Below are 18,682 nucleotides of genomic sequence, written 5' to 3' on the forward strand. Positions count from 1 at the left end.
CTGACTTGGTACATCCATGGGCACTTGTTTATTAAATTATCAATCAATTAATCAATCCACAGATATACAAATAAAAGTAGACTATATATAGCTAATGTTATAGATGTGACAGGAAATAAGAATCTTGTTTAGTACGTATATCTGTAGAACAATAAAAAACTAGAGAATACAAAGAATAAAGAAAAAATGTACAAACCCACAATGAAGAAGAAATTGAGAATGAAATCATGAAGAGATAGACACAGGTTGGAGTTTCCTGGATGGGGAAAAGGAGCTTTGATCTTGGTAACCTAGACAGTCAGTTTTTATTTCCACTCAGAGACAGGCGATAAATCCTTGGGCCTCAGTGAGACAAGGAGTTAGAATGAATACTGCTGTATAAATCTATTACCTTCAAAGTGCTATGCCCTCCGTGAAAGGATGAACCAATAGCTCAGAGAGATGTTAAAGAGAAGTCTAAGCCTGAATGCTGGGTGAGAAAATAAAATATTTCCCTGAGAAGGTTAACCACTATCCTGATTCTCAAGACAGGTTAGAGTCTTCGTTATCTATATAGTCTGCCAATCCTCGTGTCAAAAATAAACATTTTTAAAAAAGGAATAAATATTTCACCGTGATTGAAAGACTTTTGACACTGCACAGAATATAAAGTGATTAAAACCACAACTTGATTCTAGCTATCAGGATAACTTTTAAAATATGTAAATATGGGGACACCTGGGTGGCTCAGTCAGTTAAGCATCTGACTTTGGCTCAGGTCATGATGCTGGGGTCCTGGGATGGAGCCCTGTGTGGGGAATCCCTATTCAGTGGCGAGCCTGCTTCTCCTCCCTCTGCCACTATCCCCTGCTTGTTTTCTCCTACTCTCTGTCGTCAAATAAATAAATAAGATATTTTAAAAAAATGAATAAGTAAATAAATATGTAACTATGATTGAAATAAATAGAAACATTTAAAAATATATACAAACTTGGGGCACCTGGGTGGCTTAGTGGATTAAGGCTCCGACTTCGGCCCAGGTCATGCTCTCAGGGTCCTGGGATCAAGCCCCGCATCTGCTCAGCAGGGAGCCTGCTTCCCTACTTCTCTTTCTGCCTGTCTCTCTGCCTACTTGTAATCTTTCTCTCTCTGTCAAATAAATAAAATCTTAAAATATATATATATATATATATATACACACACACAAACTATTACTAAAAGACAAAATACAATAAAATCAATGTGGAGAGACAAAGAAAAATAACTAGAACTATTGATATGAGTAATATCAATACTTAAAATTTAAAAATATCAATATATATTAAAACGCAATTAAACAAATGAACTGACATAGTTAAAGAAGAAAGGACATCAAGAAATATTAATAGGAAAAATAGTTTCAACAGATACTAAATTGTGGTTCCGAAAAAAAAAATGAGATCATGCAGTATGTGAAGTAATAAGGGATGTCGAAGAATTGGTTAAAAAAATGAAAATATAAACAGAATTCCAGAGAGAAAAAAGATGAAATATTTTGTCTATTCAGATGTTCTTAATTTTTTTAATGTTTATGACAATAAAACTCATTTTAGAGAACAAAACAATTTTAGGTTACTGACCTACACAAGCAGACCTAATGTGTTATATTTTATTTCTTTGTCTAATGTTTATCTGTCACATAGAACGTAAGAGCTGACATTTTTGTGTCTTATTCACTTTTTTCCATTTTTTATTTAAAAGAACATAACACAAAGTAGACATAAATATTTCAATAATGAATGAAAGAAGGCAAACAATTATAATGAAAAAAAGGAAATATGGAGGTAAATTGAGAATTTTGTGCCTAGCTGAATTATCATTTTAAGGAAAGCAAAATAATAATATTTTCAGATAAATAGAGATTGAATTATACTCACTTTTTTCCAGAAAATTTTGTTGAATATATTTTAGGAAGAAATAAATTATGTAACAGAAGCAATGTGAGCAACTAGTTGGTTAACATGGAAAACATTTAGGTAAATCAATGCCATAGATTATATAAAGTAATATTAATAATTGATTTATATAGACAAGTAAAAATGAATTAGTAGCACTGATATTATACATCAGGAATTAATTATAAGGGTTAAAAAAGTTCTAGTGGCACCTGGGTGGCTCAGGGTTAAAGTCTCAGCCTTCGGCTCAGGTCATGATCCCAGGGTCCTGGGATCAAGCCCTGCATCGGGCTCTCTGGTTGGCAGGAAACCTGCTTCCTCCTTTCTCTCTCTCTGCCTGTTTCTCTGCCTACTTGTGATCTCTGTCTGTCAAATAAATAAATAAAAAATCTTTTAAAAAAAAGTTTTAGACTCCTTGCTTTTTTCCAGATAAATTTAAAGATTGTGCCTCATATTAGATATTATTAAGTAAATGAACACATCACACACTTAAATGTAATTGATAAAATAACAGAACTAGAAGCTACAATTTCCAAATTAGTAGAAAGAAAAAAAGGAGGGGAAGATGGTAAGTACCATGTAATTTCCAACAGAAACAAGAACAGAGGAAGTAAAACATACAAAATAGAAAGCACATAATACACTTAAAAGAAGTCCACATACACTAGTCATCACTCTAGATAAAAATAAACTAAACTTATAATTCAAAAATAAAAGTAAATAAAATAGTGAACAAAGAAGATTCGAGTGTTAGTTCCCCAACAAAAACATTGAAAAAAATCAGAAACTGGTTGAAATTACAGGAGTTTGCACAGAAGTCAAAGGCTCATAGAGAGCTAGTAAATGCTCAATCAAGAAATGCCACATTCCAACAGCAGGAAATTTCACCATGCATTTACTCATTGTTATTTTACTTCCTTTCTGCAAGGGATGGAGCTATAAAGAAGTAGAGATTTTTGCATGGAATCCAGCCAATCTAATTTATAAGAATTGTTAAAAGAAGCTCTTCAAAGGGAAGAAAGATGATACAAAATGAATATTTGGATCTACAAAATGAATGAAAAACACCAAAAAGTTAATATTGAGTACACATAAAATATAATAATTGTCTCTTAGAGTCAGATGTAGATGTCTAAGAAGAATGATAAAGACACCTGACTGGAAGGACAAATCATTAGTCGAAATCATGGGACCTCAGTGGAGTTATCAGAGCATTCATGCAGTTGGGTGACTTAGCACGGGCAGACCGAAGAATGTTAGCATGCTTTCAGTGAACGGACATTAATGTACTTGCATCATTGTATCCCTGCATAGGGTGTCCAATTCTGAACAGGATAAAGACATGTTCCACTCTACGCAAAATAGTCTGTCATAAGATACTGGAGCCCAAGTGTGATGAGGATGAGAATCACATAGGATGGTGCTTAGTGTAGGAAATCTAAGCCCAGAAGAGTTGGGGGGACTCCCACATATCTGAAGTGGGTTGAAGGCTGATAATGGCTAATTAGAGTGAGAAGGATGTATTGAAACATTCTTTTCTACATAATTTAGAAAGCGCTTTCACAACAACTCATTTACCCTTCTAACAACCTAAGGTAGGCAGAAATTCCATTCTGAGATATGAAAATTGAAGTTTAGTTAGTCAATTTGAATTATCTTTCTATTAATTTAAACTGTTGATAATTTTCTTCTTTTATATGACCTCGTGGTATTTGTGACAAGACAGTGCTTTATACAAAAATTGGCATTACCCCAATGGATAAAATCAATTTAGTCTAGTATGCTTTGAGCACAAAAACACTACCATTTCTTCTATCTCCAGGAAGAGAGAAAAAATATTTCCTTATCCCTCTTAGGATCCCTGACTGGGTCTGAAAATTAAACTGAAAGAGACAGATTAATAGAAGAAAAGCCTGAAAATTTTATTAAATTTGTACATGCACATGGGAGCTTTCACAAGAGAATGAAGACTCAAAGGAAGGACTAGAGTAGGAAGAATTTACAAAGAAACAATACATTTATGAGGAATTGGGAAGACAAAGGGATTTAGGCTACAGGATGTAAATGGCAAAGAACTAGGAAAATAAGGGTTAATTTAATGAGATTTGTACAGAGGGAAGGGGGGGTATACCTTTTACATAGGAATTTTATGACTTCTTTCAGAGAAGAAAGCAAGGGGGTAGAGGTCAGATAGTGACGTTCCTGATTCTGCCATTTTAAAAAATTCCTTCAGCTTAAGATATTTAAGGTATCAAGCTGCTCTATTAAGGGTAATATGTCCTGAAGTGGCTCAAAGAACACAGGAAAACAGTTTACTTAGTAGGTTACCAGTTTATTATAAAAAGATACAACTTGGGTATAGTCAGATGGAAGAAATGCATAATATAAAGTATAAGGGAAGGAGGAGAAATGAACAGAGCCTCTATGCCATCTGCAGGCATACCACCCTCCCAGCAATCCCATGTCTTCACCAGACTGGAAGCTCTGGAAACCTATACATAATGGAGTTTTTATGGAGCCCTTATTATATAGGCACGATTGATTAAATAATTGACTATTGATTAATTCAAACTCCAGCCCCCATCTCCTCCCCATTGGTCAGGGGTAAGACTGAAAATTCCAACTCTCTTATCACATGATTGGTTCTTCTGATAACCAGCAACTATCCCATTGGTTATCTAGGGGCTTTCCAAATATCACCCCATTGACATAAACTCAGCTGTGGTTGAAAGGGGCTTGATAAGTAAAACAAAGGCATTCCTGAAATGGAGCCATTGCAGGAATGGAGGACAAAAGACCAAACATTGTAATAAAAGATGTTCCCATAGCTGTTATTATTGAGGAGATGAGAAGGGTTTTCAGAGCTCTGCCAGGAGCAGAGACAAAGACCAAATATCTATATATAGATATACACATGCATATATGCATATATATATGTATATATACACACATATATGTATATATACACATACATACATACACATTTATACACATACATACATACATATATATAAATATATATATAAATATCAGTGTCATATAACACCTGCTTTTCTTTCTCATACTAACTTCTCAATTCTTCTTAATATTTTAAGTAGGCATCAAGTTAATTCACTTTTTTATTATAAAAGTGAAATAAGCATTGATTTATTAATTATTTTGATTAATATTTGCATTTATATGTGTTAAATATTATAAAATATTTATTGTAATAGTTTGTTATTATAATAGTGTGATTAATAAGAAATATATATTTGGTCTTTGACTCTATTCCTGTCACAAAGCTCTTAAAACTCTTAGAATTTCCCAAGTAATGGAAAGGATAAATGTATCTTTTATTATGTTATTGAAGTGACTTAAAGATCACCTCAAGAGGAGGATCTGGTTGCCAATGGAACCAACCATGTAATTAGAGGGTTTGAGCTTTCACTCCCACCTCCCCTCCACACACACCTCTGAGAGGGCGAGAGGTGCTAGAGATTAAGTTCAATCACCCAAGGCCAATAATTTAATTAATCATGCCAGTGTGATGAAGTCTCCATAAAAATCCAAAAGGACAAGGTTTAGAGAGGTTCTGGGTTGATGAATACATCAAGATTTGGGGAGAATGGTGCACTCAGACAACATGGAAGCTCCTTGCCCTTTCTCCATAGCTTGCCTTAAGCATCTCTTCCATCTGGCTCCTCCTGAGTTATATCCCTTTGTAATAAGCTGATAATCTAGCAAGTAGACTGTTTCTCTGAGTTCTGTGAACTGCTTTGGACAGGTAAACCCAAGGAAGAGGTTGGTCATCCTCTTCCTTGGTTGGGTCAACCCATCCATAGTTGGTCAATTAGAAGCCCAGGTGACAACTGAAGTGTTCAGGTGAGGAGAAGTGTGTAGATGAGGGGAGTGGAACAGTCTTATAGGATTGAGACCTTAACCTGGGGATTTGGTGCTATATCCAGGTAGATAATTTTACAATTTAGTTGAAATTTTACAATTTAGTCAGTAGGATAACCAGCTGACGTTAAAGTATTGCTGGTTGGTGAGGTGAAACCACCCATGCACACACATTAGAATTGGAGGTGCAGAATTCTTTAGTTTTAGATGACCATGCTTACAATTATTTATTATATTATAAAAAGATATGCAATATATTCATATATTTTATTTTCATGATTTAATCTAAATCAGTTTACATATAAAATTAATATTTTATAACACTTCATGCTTATTAATTTATATAGTATGTCATTTATAATATATTTGTAACAAATCTGTATGCATATCTTTTATAATGGTCTGATCAAGTAATATGTATAAATCAGTAAATACATATATTTGAGGTTTTGCCATTTCTGAGAATAGATTTTGTGTATTATATCATTATTCTTCCCTTTGTGCCACCCATTTTAAGCATAAAGAGTAGATATCATTGAATTTATTCCTTTTTTAGAGTCTAATAAAGTATAATTAGTTCATTAATAATTTTTTATAACAGATGGCTCAAGTAAAACTATTCTTTAGGGAGAAAAACCCTGAAATTGAGTATTACAATAAATATTAACAAAGATAAATATCTTCTTTTAACTCAGAAGTTAATCAGTTTTAATTGAAATGTTATTTAAAAGCTTTTAATTTTGAGTACTTTTATAATTTGAGTAGATTATTTTTGACTATTGAGCAATACAGTACCCTTAAATAACTATGAGAATTCTCTTTACTACTGATATGTCTCAACAATTCTCTTTTGATATCTGACATTCAGAAAAAATATTTCTGGATTTCCAGCTGCTTTTTTGAAATTGCTTTATTTTTTTCCAAGACAAATAAATAATTTATTTCATTCAGCTGAATGAAAGGAAGGAAAAATTTTTTCTCTACCTTTCTAAGTTCTTTTGGCTGGTCTACTAATTAAATTGACATAAGAGATTAACAGGGAAAAAAATTTAATTTTGTACATATGGGAGCCCCACAAAGACATGAGAGGCTCAAAGACTGTCAGGCAATTGAGGTTTATATTTCATGCGGAGCTAAGGAGAAAGGGATGGGGGCTGGGGCTTCTAAAGGAAAGAAGACAATTCACATGAATATGGGCAGAGAATGTTTGGTAAACACATATTTGTCATGCCTTGCAGAAACAATAGGAGAAAGAGAGGAATTTAATCATGCAGGCACTTCTGAATGTCCCCCAGCTCACCATACCTAACCTATAATCTTCCTAGTCACCTCTGGTGACAACTCCCTTCCTTGACCAGCCTTCTAAATTCTTAGAGGCAATTAAGGAGAAGCTAAAAAGCTATCCCTGAGTTCTTTGGCCCTGATTGTCTTCAGCTCAAAAGTAATTCACATGTCATTTGGGGGAAGAATCCTTCTAAACAATAATAGGGGTTTGATTAATTAAGTCATTGATTCATTAATTGATTAAAAAATTTTATGTGTTATTAGTGTCAAGGTTGGCATTCATCAGTTTACTGTAATTTGTTCACAATAAGTGTTTCAGGCGTTGTTTTGTATAGCAGAAATGTTTTCCTGCCTTGAATAATGAAGAATCTCTAAGGATAGTAGAAATGGGGTAAAAGTCAATGAGAGGAACCTGTGATAAGAAAGAGGAAGAAGGTTCTAGGAAATTTGGGAGAAATATAGATGTAGTATATTATGTTGGAAAGTACAAGCTAAGAAGGAAATAGAAAATTACAGGGCACCTGGGTGGTACAGTTGGTTAAAAGTCTGACTCTTCGTTTCCACTCAGGTTGTGTCTTGGGGGTGGTAAGATTGATCCCTGCATGGGGTTCTGCACTCCGTATGGAGTCTGCTTGGGATTCTCTCTCCCTCTCCCTCTGCACCTCCTCTTCTCTCTCTCTCTTTCTGTCTAAAATAAATAAGTGAATCTTAAAAAAAAAAAAAAAAGAAAGAAAGAAGAAGAAGAAAGAAATAGAGAATAATAAAACTGAAAAAAAGAGGCTAGAATAAATGGGAAAAATTTGGCACATAAGTACAAAAATAATTACTGAAAATTTTTAGACTTGAAGACATTAGACAAAATATTTGCTTCAAACATCTCTTCAAATTCTAAGAAAGTCACCTAACACACTATCAATAATAACATAGCAGATGGGTGGTGAAAAGAAAACAATATTCTGTAGTTTTTCAACATCCAAAAAATAAGTAATTAGAAATCATAATTGAATGCACATAATGCCTAATAATAATCTCAACGAAAAGAAAAAGGTATAAAATTTAAACACATTTCTCTGTCCTTTAGGACCCTAGATAGTGTAGATTTACAAATATTAATTTTCTTAATCTATAACCTACATGCACTTTTATCAAAAACTTATAGGGGCTTCTTTTAAATGTGATGAAAGGTTCAACTCAGAAGAATATATCAATGTAATGCCACTAAAAATAACCCCCAGAGAAAACCAAAAACAACAACAACTAAGTTTGGGAAAGGAGAGAGATGTGAATTGCTACACTTTGGTAATCCATCATAATGCTATCTAACCAATGCTGTGATGTTATCAAAATAAGAGACAAATCAGTGAGACTGAACAGAGAGATCAGAAATGGAACATATCTTGCACAAGAACTTAATATAAGGAAAATATGGTGTTTTTATATTGGTTAAAAAAATGGGATTTCTGTCCCCAAATTATTTTGCAGTGTTAATTTTCAATTTGGTGAAAAAAGAATATTAGATAACCTCTTAGCTCCAGATCCCCATATTAACTTCAAATGTGTTAATTCTCTAAACGATAAAGAAAATAAACCTTAAAGTTACTAGAAAAATATAGGTAAGGCTTTGTATTACCTTGCTTTTGGAAAATTGTTCATCAACCATAGCCAATATTTAACAACTGTGACCAATATTTACCAACCATAAACAATATTTCCAAGTGTTGATAGATCTGAGAAACACACACACACATGCATATACAATTTTTCCAGGTAGAAGAAAATTAGCACAATGGCAAAGGAGAAAATAACCTGCCACACCCAAGAAAGACAGTTACCACTTGTGATAAAGCACTGTTATAAAAATAGGATCAAAAAAATTTCTTCAAGGAAATCAAAATACATCCCAGTCATTGTTTCCCAGTCATTGCACAAATATAAATAACCAATAAACAAATAAAGTGATGTTTTACTTTACAAGTTATCTAAAAAATGACAATGGACTATCATTTTGCCCAAATGTTTTAAAAATTTACAAAATCTGATATTCATAACAATGGTGAAATTCTTCCCCAAATTGCTTACTAGTTTGAGTATAGAACTAAAGGATTTCTCTGGAAGGCATTTTGTCAATATTCCATAAAAGCATTAAATGTGAGGGGATTTTTAACTTAGTAACTTCTCATTTAATGAATTTTCTTAAGACATTAACTGGACAAATGAACAACTATTTAAGTAAAAGATATTTTTAGTGTTATCTATCATACCGAAAGTTATTTATCATACCAAAAATTATCTTAATACTAAATTAGAATTAAAATGTCAAAGATATGCATTAATTAATTACTTTCTGGTACACCCGTAATATGGACTGTGATATAGCCACTGAGGGAAAAATTAAGAGAAATATATAACATAGATGTTGTTTGCATAATATTTTAAGTGAAAAAAGATACAAACATGAATTATATAATTTTCTAAAAACCATTTATTCCCTTTTTAAGTCTTTCTCAGAAAGTATTTTGTTTAAGCATTTCTCAGAAGCATTTTGTTTAACATACAAGTAAACAACACTTGAAACTGCATATTATATGTGAATACAAGGAAATGTTACCATTGAATGTTTCATAAAAAACCACATTTTGATACTCAACTAACCATATTTACAACAAATTTTTATTGTAGGTTATATATTTCATTAAAGTTGTTTATTAAGTATAGTTCATTAAAGATCAATGAACACTTTGAAAACCTCTGAGTTCATGTTAAATGAGTGTATTTTAAATTAAAAAATATTATATCTGGCATTCAGCTAAATTTATAAATCTTTTTATTTTAGGCACCTGGTACTTTTTCTATGCCCTCTGTGTTTATGGAGACAATGAGGGAAGTGTCCTGCAAACATCTTACTGAACTGTGATGTTTTGACATCTAACAATCTAATTCGAGTTGGCCCTATAGGTATTTACATGAGGATATTTACAGGCAAAACCAACTACTGCAGGAAATGATCTGGATAACTCAGTGGGTGGGCGTTTGTCCATCTGGTTTAGAAGTGAAACCATTCCCTGAGCTGGCCTTTATGAACATAAAGTCTAGTTAACTATAGTTCTTCTACAATTATAAAAGAAATGCTAATGATATATCTTTTCTATTGTGCCTATTTACAAATAATTTAAAGCTTCAAGAATCATATAAAGCTGAAAAACAATAGTATAGAAAATAAAAGACCATTGCTCTTTTTCATTTTTATTAATATATGTTTAATAATTAAAGCAGCATGTTTTTAAATCAAATTCATTACTTACAACCAAGCTTAGTACTACTTAATTTTAATATTAATAATATTTATTTTTCTTGTTTTGTAAGAAATAATTTCTTCTTCTGTGCTTTTGCTGTGCCTTTCATTATCATGCTTACCACTTCACTGACACTAGAGTTTAACCACCTTAAGGGTAGGGATTGTCTTCTTCATAGCTCTGACTTAGCTTTGGTCACCAGCTGTTTCCAGATTCATGGCTTCCATTATGTATGTATGGATAAAATACACCTAGCTATGAATATAAATACTAAAAGTCATATAAAGCACCAATGATTCACAATAAAAACAAAAGATTAACCATAAAAAGATATCCTTGCTCTTACAAGAATATGCTACTTCAGTGAAATTTGGAATATTACTCTTTGGAAGTCAAGAGTTTAAATTATTTTGGAGTTATACACAAATAATGGAAGGCAAAGAGGTAAAAGTTCTTTAGTTTCATTTTTAGTGATCTTTAAAAAAAATGACAGGGATAATTTAGCTTTACCAAATCAAAATTAAAATGTTAAATTGGGCTGAAAATAATAAAGAGTAAGTTTTATCTGAGATTATTATATTTTAATGATTTGGTTATTTTTAAAATGAGGAGTAATTCATAATTACAAATATCTGGATACATTATAAGAACCACCTTTATAAAATAACTTTATTGCTAAATTCTTAACATTACCAGAACACCATATTTATATTTCTGAAGTTACAGTATGTGTGAAAAGGAAAATATTGTTTAAAATCTGATATTTTTGGCTCATAATTTGGTTAGAATGTGAAGAAACTTGGTAGAAAATAAAACTGTTAGATTTCAGTCTACGATAAATATATTTTAGTTTAAGAGTTTGCAGATTTTATAGAAAGATCAATATGATTAGTAGGATCTCTATTAAAATCCCAACAAAGGCTTCCTTTGACTTTCTTTAACTTATTTACCTATTCCTATGGTAGAAGTTTGACCATTTGTAAAAAGGGAATAATAATAGCAAGGTTATAGGGTAATTATGATGATTAAGTAATAAAATATTTGTAATATGCCTAGCAAAGGACTTGTGCCTAACAGTTTGTTCCCTTTTGGAACACTACTTTTAAAGAAAAGGGAACAGGGGTGCCTGGGTGGCTCTGTGGGTTGTCTCTGCCTTCAGCTCAGGTCATGATCCCAGAGTCCTGGGATCAAGCCCCACATCGGGCTCTCTGCTCAGCAGGGAGCCTGCTTCCACCTCTCTCTCTGCCTGCTCTCTGCCTACTTGTGATCTCTGCCTGTCAAATAAATAAATGAAATCTTAAAAATTAAAAATAAAAAAAGGATAACAGAACAAATTAGCAAAAATCTGAACATTTTAAGAGCTTACTACCTCAGTTTTTATAAATATATAAAATAAATTAGTTTATTAAAATGTTTGTATTTTTAAGATTTTGCTTGGTCATAAAACATAAATTTAATTCTGTTGAATTATGTTGCATGTTAATATTAGTCTCATTAGTAAGAAGGAAGAATCTGAAAACAAGTTTTACCTAGAGAGAGTACAAATACTATCAGAGAAGTTGGGGCCTTTAATTACAATAAGATTATTATAAACAGATGGGAATGAACCAAAATAAGTGGATCAAGACCACAAACCAAAATAGTTGCTAACTCTATACTTATGCAACTGGCTCTAATATCATTTTTAAAGTTCATTTATTTATTTACTTTGTTCTACGGTACTTCAAAAGACAATATGACAGTTCAACTGGAGGTATTAAAAAAATCACACAAAATCAATTAATTGGAAGACAAGATGTGAAAAAAATATGAAGAGGATTTTCTATATATAATTTAGAAAATATATGTGGACACAGTCATATCGATGTGCTGTTGACAAAATAATTATGCAATATTTTTCAAAATTGCAAATGTATATAACAAATATCTCTTAATTTTTGAAACATGAGAAACACATAAAGAGAATAGGCTAATAATCTTTCATGTACATTTCACTTAGATGTGATATTTATAAACTTTTGGCTATCCCACCCCGTGACTAGTTTCTTCTCTCTTTACTCAATTATGCTTAAGAAAATTTAGTGATATTGTTTTGCCTGTAAATACTTCTGTATGTACCTAGAAAATATAAAGACATGACCTAGAGTTAGACAAAGGTTTCTTAAATAAGACACCAAGGCACAACTCATAAAAATAATAAAAATTTCAAAATTGGGACTTCATTAAACTTAAACAAACAAACAAAGGTCCTGTTTAAAAAAAAAAAAGACACAAACATGATCCACAGACTGCAAGAAAATATTTGTAAATCACATATCTTATGAAAGACTTATATCAAGAATATACAAAGAACTCTTTATACTTAACAGTAAAAATAATAATAATAATACAACTAGAAAATGAGAAGAGACGTGAACAAACCTTTTACCAAAGAGAATATATGAAAGATAAATAAGCATATAAAAAAAGTCCAATCTCATTAGCGATCCAGGAAATGCATATTAAATCTATAGTGAAATAGCACTTCACATCAGTTAGAATTGCTAAAATAAAAAATAACAAATGAAGTGATGGTGAGGATGTGGAGAAGTTGGATCTCTCTGACATTACTGGAACAGCCACTTTGAAAAACAGTTTTACTGTTTCTTTTAAAGTTAAATGTGGGGGCACCTGGGTGTCTCAGTGGGTTAAAGGCTCTGCCTTCAGCTCAGGTCATGATCCCAGGGTCCTGGAATCAAGCCCCACATCAGGCTCTCTGCTCAGCAGGGAGCCTGCTTCCCTTCCTCTCTCTCTGCCTGCCTCTCTGCCTACTTGTGATCTCTGTCTGTCAAATAAATAAAATAAAAAAAACTTCAAAAAAAAGTTAAATGTGCATTTGCCATATAATCTAGTATTCCCACTTTGGGGTGTTAAGCCTGGAAAAATGAAAACAGACACTTCTCCAATGAAGACATACAAATGGCTATCAGACACATGAAAAAATGTTCATCATCATTAGCCCTCAGGGAGATTCAAATTAAAACCACATTGAGATATCACCTTACACCAGTTAGAATGGCCACAATTAACAAAACAGGAAACAACATGTGTTGGAGAGGATGTGGAGAAAGGGGAACCCTCTTACCCTGTTGGTGGGAATGCAGGTTGGTGCAGCCTCTTTGGAGAACAGTGTGGAGATTCCTCAAGAAATTAAAAATAGAGCTTCCCTATGACCCTGCAATTGCACTCCTGGGTATTTACCCAAAAGATACAGATGTCGTGAAAAGAAGGGCCATCTGTACCCCAATGTTTATAGCAGCAATGACCACAGTCGCCAAACTATGGAAAGAACCAAGACGCCCTTCAACGGATGAATGGATAAGGAAGATGTGGTCCATATACACTATGGAGTATTATGCCTCCATAAAAAAGGATGAATACCCAACTTTTGTAGCAACATGGACGGGACTGGAAGAGATGATGCTGAGTGAAATAAGTCAAGCAGAGAGAGTCAATTATCATATGGTTTCACTTATTTGTGGAGCATAACAAATAGCATGGAGGACAAGGGGTGTTAGAGAGGAGAAGGGAATTTGGGTAAATTGGAAAGGGAGGTAAACCATGAGAGACTATGGACTCTGAAAAACAGTCTGAGGGGTTTGAAGTGGCGGGGGGGTGGGAGGTTGGGGTACCAGGTGGTGGGTATTATAGAGGGCACGGCTTGCATGGAGCACTGGGTGTGGTGAAAAAATAATGAATACTGTTTTTCTGAAAATAAATAAATTGGAAAAAAAAGATGAAAACAATGTTTGCTCAAAAACCTGTACATAAATTTTCATAAAAATTTATTTGTAATTGCCAAAACGGGGAAATAATCAAACATCTTTCAATGGGCAAATGGATAAACTACATGTAGTACATCCATACAATGAATATTGATATAAACATCAATGTGGATGAATCTGATGACTTGTATTAAAAATGCCAGTCTGAAAGTATTACATACCATAGAACTATTTATTTGGTATTCTCAAAATGAAAATATTATAGTGATAACAGATCAGTGCTAGGGGTTAGGGTTGGAAAAAGAGTGTGACCTTGTGGGGGTAGTATCAGGTGTTTCAGGTGATGGAAGAATTCTACATTCTGATTTCTGTGGTAGTTATATAAACTTCTTATGTGTGATAAAGTTTCGTGGAACTATACATTAATTGGAAGAGTAGATAAAAACTGTGAAATATGGCTCCACTTCTGGTGGCAGGGTCTCGAGAAGGGGCAGCAGGCACCATGCCTGGCCACGAAGGTGGAGGAGCCCTTGAAGCAACCCAAGGAGACCAGGGAGATGAATGAGGAAAGAGGACATTCAAGCCGAAACAGAAAAAGAAGCAGAAGAAACTCAAAGAGCTAAAAATGAAGACTGTGGGGAAAGGGCCCCTGGGAATTAAGAAATTGGCAAAAAATATGCTGTTTCTCCTGCCTGAGGCAATGGTGATTCTTAATTCCATTTCTGTTTAAACATCTGGATTCCCTGCCATAACATCTGTTACCACTTATTGCTAGAATAAAGAGCTGTCTTGGAGTCTATTGAACATTTAAGAATAAACTTTGGTAAAAAAAAAATAAATATAAACTGTGAAAAATGAATAAGACCTCTTGTTTTATAAATAATATTGTATCAGGCTCAACATCTGGTTTTGATAAAGTTCTCTGATTCCCTAAGAATGTAACCACTGGGAGAAGCTGGGTGAAGTGTACTCAGGAACTCATTGAACTCTTATTGCAACTTTTGTGATTCTTAAATAATTTTTAAAAAGATTTTTAAATGTACAAAAATTAAATATTTAAAAAATATGTAACCATGATTTTATTATGATACCTAAGATATATAGAAATGATTCCTTAATATCATCACCAGCCAATGTTTAAATTTTCCCAAATGTCTCATATTATTTTAGTTTGTTTCCTATAATTGGGAATTAAATACTGTCCTCTCACTTAGTTGATATTTCTGTTAATCTCCTTTTGACCTATACATTCTCTTTTCCTTTTTTTTTAATATTTATAATTTATTAGTTGAACAAACTAGGGGGCTAGTCCTGTAGCATATCCTACTGACACTCATGTTGAGGGTATTCTTTTTTCTTCTTCTTTATTGTTTTTTATTTTAATCCCAGTATAGAATGTCAAGTGTATTCTTGTGGTGCCATTAAATATATCTTCTGTCTATATTTCCTATGATCTTCTGGTTATAGCTAGAGGGCTGATCTGCCTCAGCTTCAGTTTTTGACAAGAAGATTTCCTAAGTGTTTATGTATTAAGATTCACATACACAGCTTCTCATTGTGGGGATGTTAGTTACTATTGATAACCATTGCCCTGATCCATTATTTCTTTAATGATTATGAAATAGTGAAATTTAAATGCTCTCGTTTCTTTTGCTTGTAGTAGCTGCAGTATCTTAATAGAGACAAATTGCCTGTAATCCACTATTTGCTTTCTTTGAGGTATAGTTCAATAAGAAAATAAAGATTATTTGTTTTTTCTTCCTTCTGCTAACTTTGAGCTAAGATTGTTCTTCTTTTTCTAGTTCCTAGAAATATAAAGTTAGGCTGTATATTTGAGATCTTTTGTTGTCTCTTAAAGTAGGCATTTATCACTATAAACTTCCTTCTTAGACTGCTTACACCGCATCTTGTAAGTTTTGGTATATTATGTTTCCATTTACATTTATTTCATGATATTATTTGATTTCCCTTTTGATTTCCTCTTTGACTCATTGGTTGTTCAGTAGTGTATTGTCTCATTTCCACATATTAGTGAATTTTTCAGTTTTCCTCCTGTTACTGATTTCTACTTTCACATACCATTGTGCTCAGAGAAGATACTTGGTATGATTTCAATCTTTTTAAATTTTCTAAGACTTGCTTTGTGACCTAACATACCTATCCTGGAGAATGTCCCATGTGCACTTGAAAAGAATGCGTATTCTGCTGCTGTTAGATGGAATGTTCTATATATATCTGTTAGGTCCATTTGGTTTAAAATATAGTTCAAGTCCGATGTTTCTCATTAATTTTCTTGTCTGGATGATCTATCATTGTCGAAAGTGGGGTATTGAAATCACCTGCTAGTATTGTGTTGTTATCTGTTTCTCTATTTAGATCTGTTAGTATTTACTTAATATATTTGGGTGTTCTGACTTTGGGGTGCAGGATAATAAACACTTCCCTTCTTCTCTACCAGTTTTCAAAATAGTGATTTTTTTTCCCTCTAGCATCCTTTAAACCTGACCAAAAGCAGTTTTAGTATTTAAGTATTATTAAGGATATATTAGTTTTAACATACCCAAGGTGTGTGAATTCCTTTTAGTTATCATTCTTATTGATGGTTAAATTGCCCAATCTTTGTCTAATGATAACATCAGGTTAACTTTAATTCTCTTTGCCACATTCCAAAAACTCTTGGAAACTGTGTTTTTCACTATAACAAGATCTTGAAACTCATTTCATATTCATCCCCTGCCAAATATGGTATCAACTATTTTTTTTTCATTTTTTCTATTTTTTGTAGTTAGAAATGACATTCAGAGACCACAATCTGGGCACCTGAGTTGTTTGTTGCTGTGGTATTTTTCAGAATCTATCTAAAAAATATAGAAGAGATTAGAAAAGATTTATATATCTTGAATTCATAGACCTGATATTTCCAATTCAAATCTAAGATGAAAGTTTTTTAACAGAAAATTTTTTACTGTTTAAATCTCCTTTTTCTTATGCTAGAATTATTGCTGCTTAATTGCATTAACACATATTTTCACATATGTATGTGTTTATAGGCATATATATATATATCTCAAAATAATAATTCCAATGTTATTACTAATAATATGAAGATTAAAGGCAGTTTAAGTATTTTGGTAGTTTTATTTTGTTCTTAAGGGATATTTTACAAGGGATAAATGGTCACTTAGTTGTTTTAGAGTCACTTGAAATAATGTTTTTTTGTACGATATACCACCAAGTAGATATACTGTAGCCTCATTTGTCTTATAATGCTTTAGATTTTAAGGCTTTTATAAATTTAGATTTGTCTTATAAATATCTTAACGTCTCTATAGCAACAAAGTCAAATCTATAAATTAAGGCATATTTAGAGAAGTCTAGATTGTGCCCCCGTCCCTTTGCTCCCTTTCTATCACACAGGAAACATCCTTTTTTTTTTTCTTTTAGTTTAGCCATCTATCTTTCTAGAGTCACCAAATACATATATTTGTATTTCTCTCCCATAGGTAATGCATATACATCACAGCATATACTTTTCCCCATCTTTCTTTTTTTCTTAACTATATTGCCTGAAGATACCTCCATTACATTTACATAGAAAAATATGCTTTATTCTTCCTGGTAGCTGCAATTTACTTCATTGGTAAATGTACCATCATTACCAAGTCTCCTATAAATGGATTTTTCAATTGTTTCCAGATTTATATTTGTTCTGTTATGAATATTATAAAAGTTGTAGTTATCAAAATTTATGTGTAGACATTTTTTCCCCAAATTTTTTGTAATATATTTTTGGGATGGAATTCTAGATAGGGAATTTTGAATAAAAGAAAAGTTACATGGGGCACCTGGGTGGTTCAGCCAATTAAACATCTAACTCTTGATTTCAGCACAGGTCTTGATCTCAGATCAGGTCATGAAATTGAGCACTGGGTCAGGGTCTGCATACTCAGTGCAGAGTCTGCTTGAGATTTTCTCTCTCCCTCCTCCTCTGCCTGCCCCACCTCCCCCACTCACTCTCAATTTCTAAAATAAATAAGTAAATAAAATCTTAAAAAAAAAAGAAAAAGAAAAAGTCAATGTAATTTTGCTAAATATTGCCAAGTTTTCTCAATGGGGTTATATAATTATACACAAAAATATTTAATTTTCCCATATTTCATCAAAGCTATGTGTTGTAAAAAAAAAAAAAAAAAAAAAAAAAAAAAAGAGAGAGAGAGAGATCTTTGCCGGTCTGAGAGTTGAGAAACATTTTGGCATTTAGTTTAATTTTATTATGTTGTGAGGAGAGGTCTCTTTTCAGATGCCTGAAGCCTGATGAGGAGGAAGAGGAAGAAGAGGAAGAGGAGGTTGCTTGTAATAGTCTACCTGGGTCTCTTGCCCACTTGGCTATAGGGTTGTCAGCAATGGTCCTCAATATTTGTACACTCTATAATTTGGAATACTAAATTTTTGTGTTTAACATAAATTATAGTATTTCCTTAATTGGATAATGGTCATTTTTCATTCATTTCTGGAGTTTTTAATCAAGCAAATATGTAATACAGTT

This window comes from Neovison vison, chromosome 12, assembly GCF_020171115.1.
Source record: "Neovison vison isolate M4711 chromosome 12, ASM_NN_V1, whole genome shotgun sequence".
NCBI lineage: Eukaryota > Metazoa > Chordata > Mammalia > Carnivora > Mustelidae > Neogale > Neogale vison.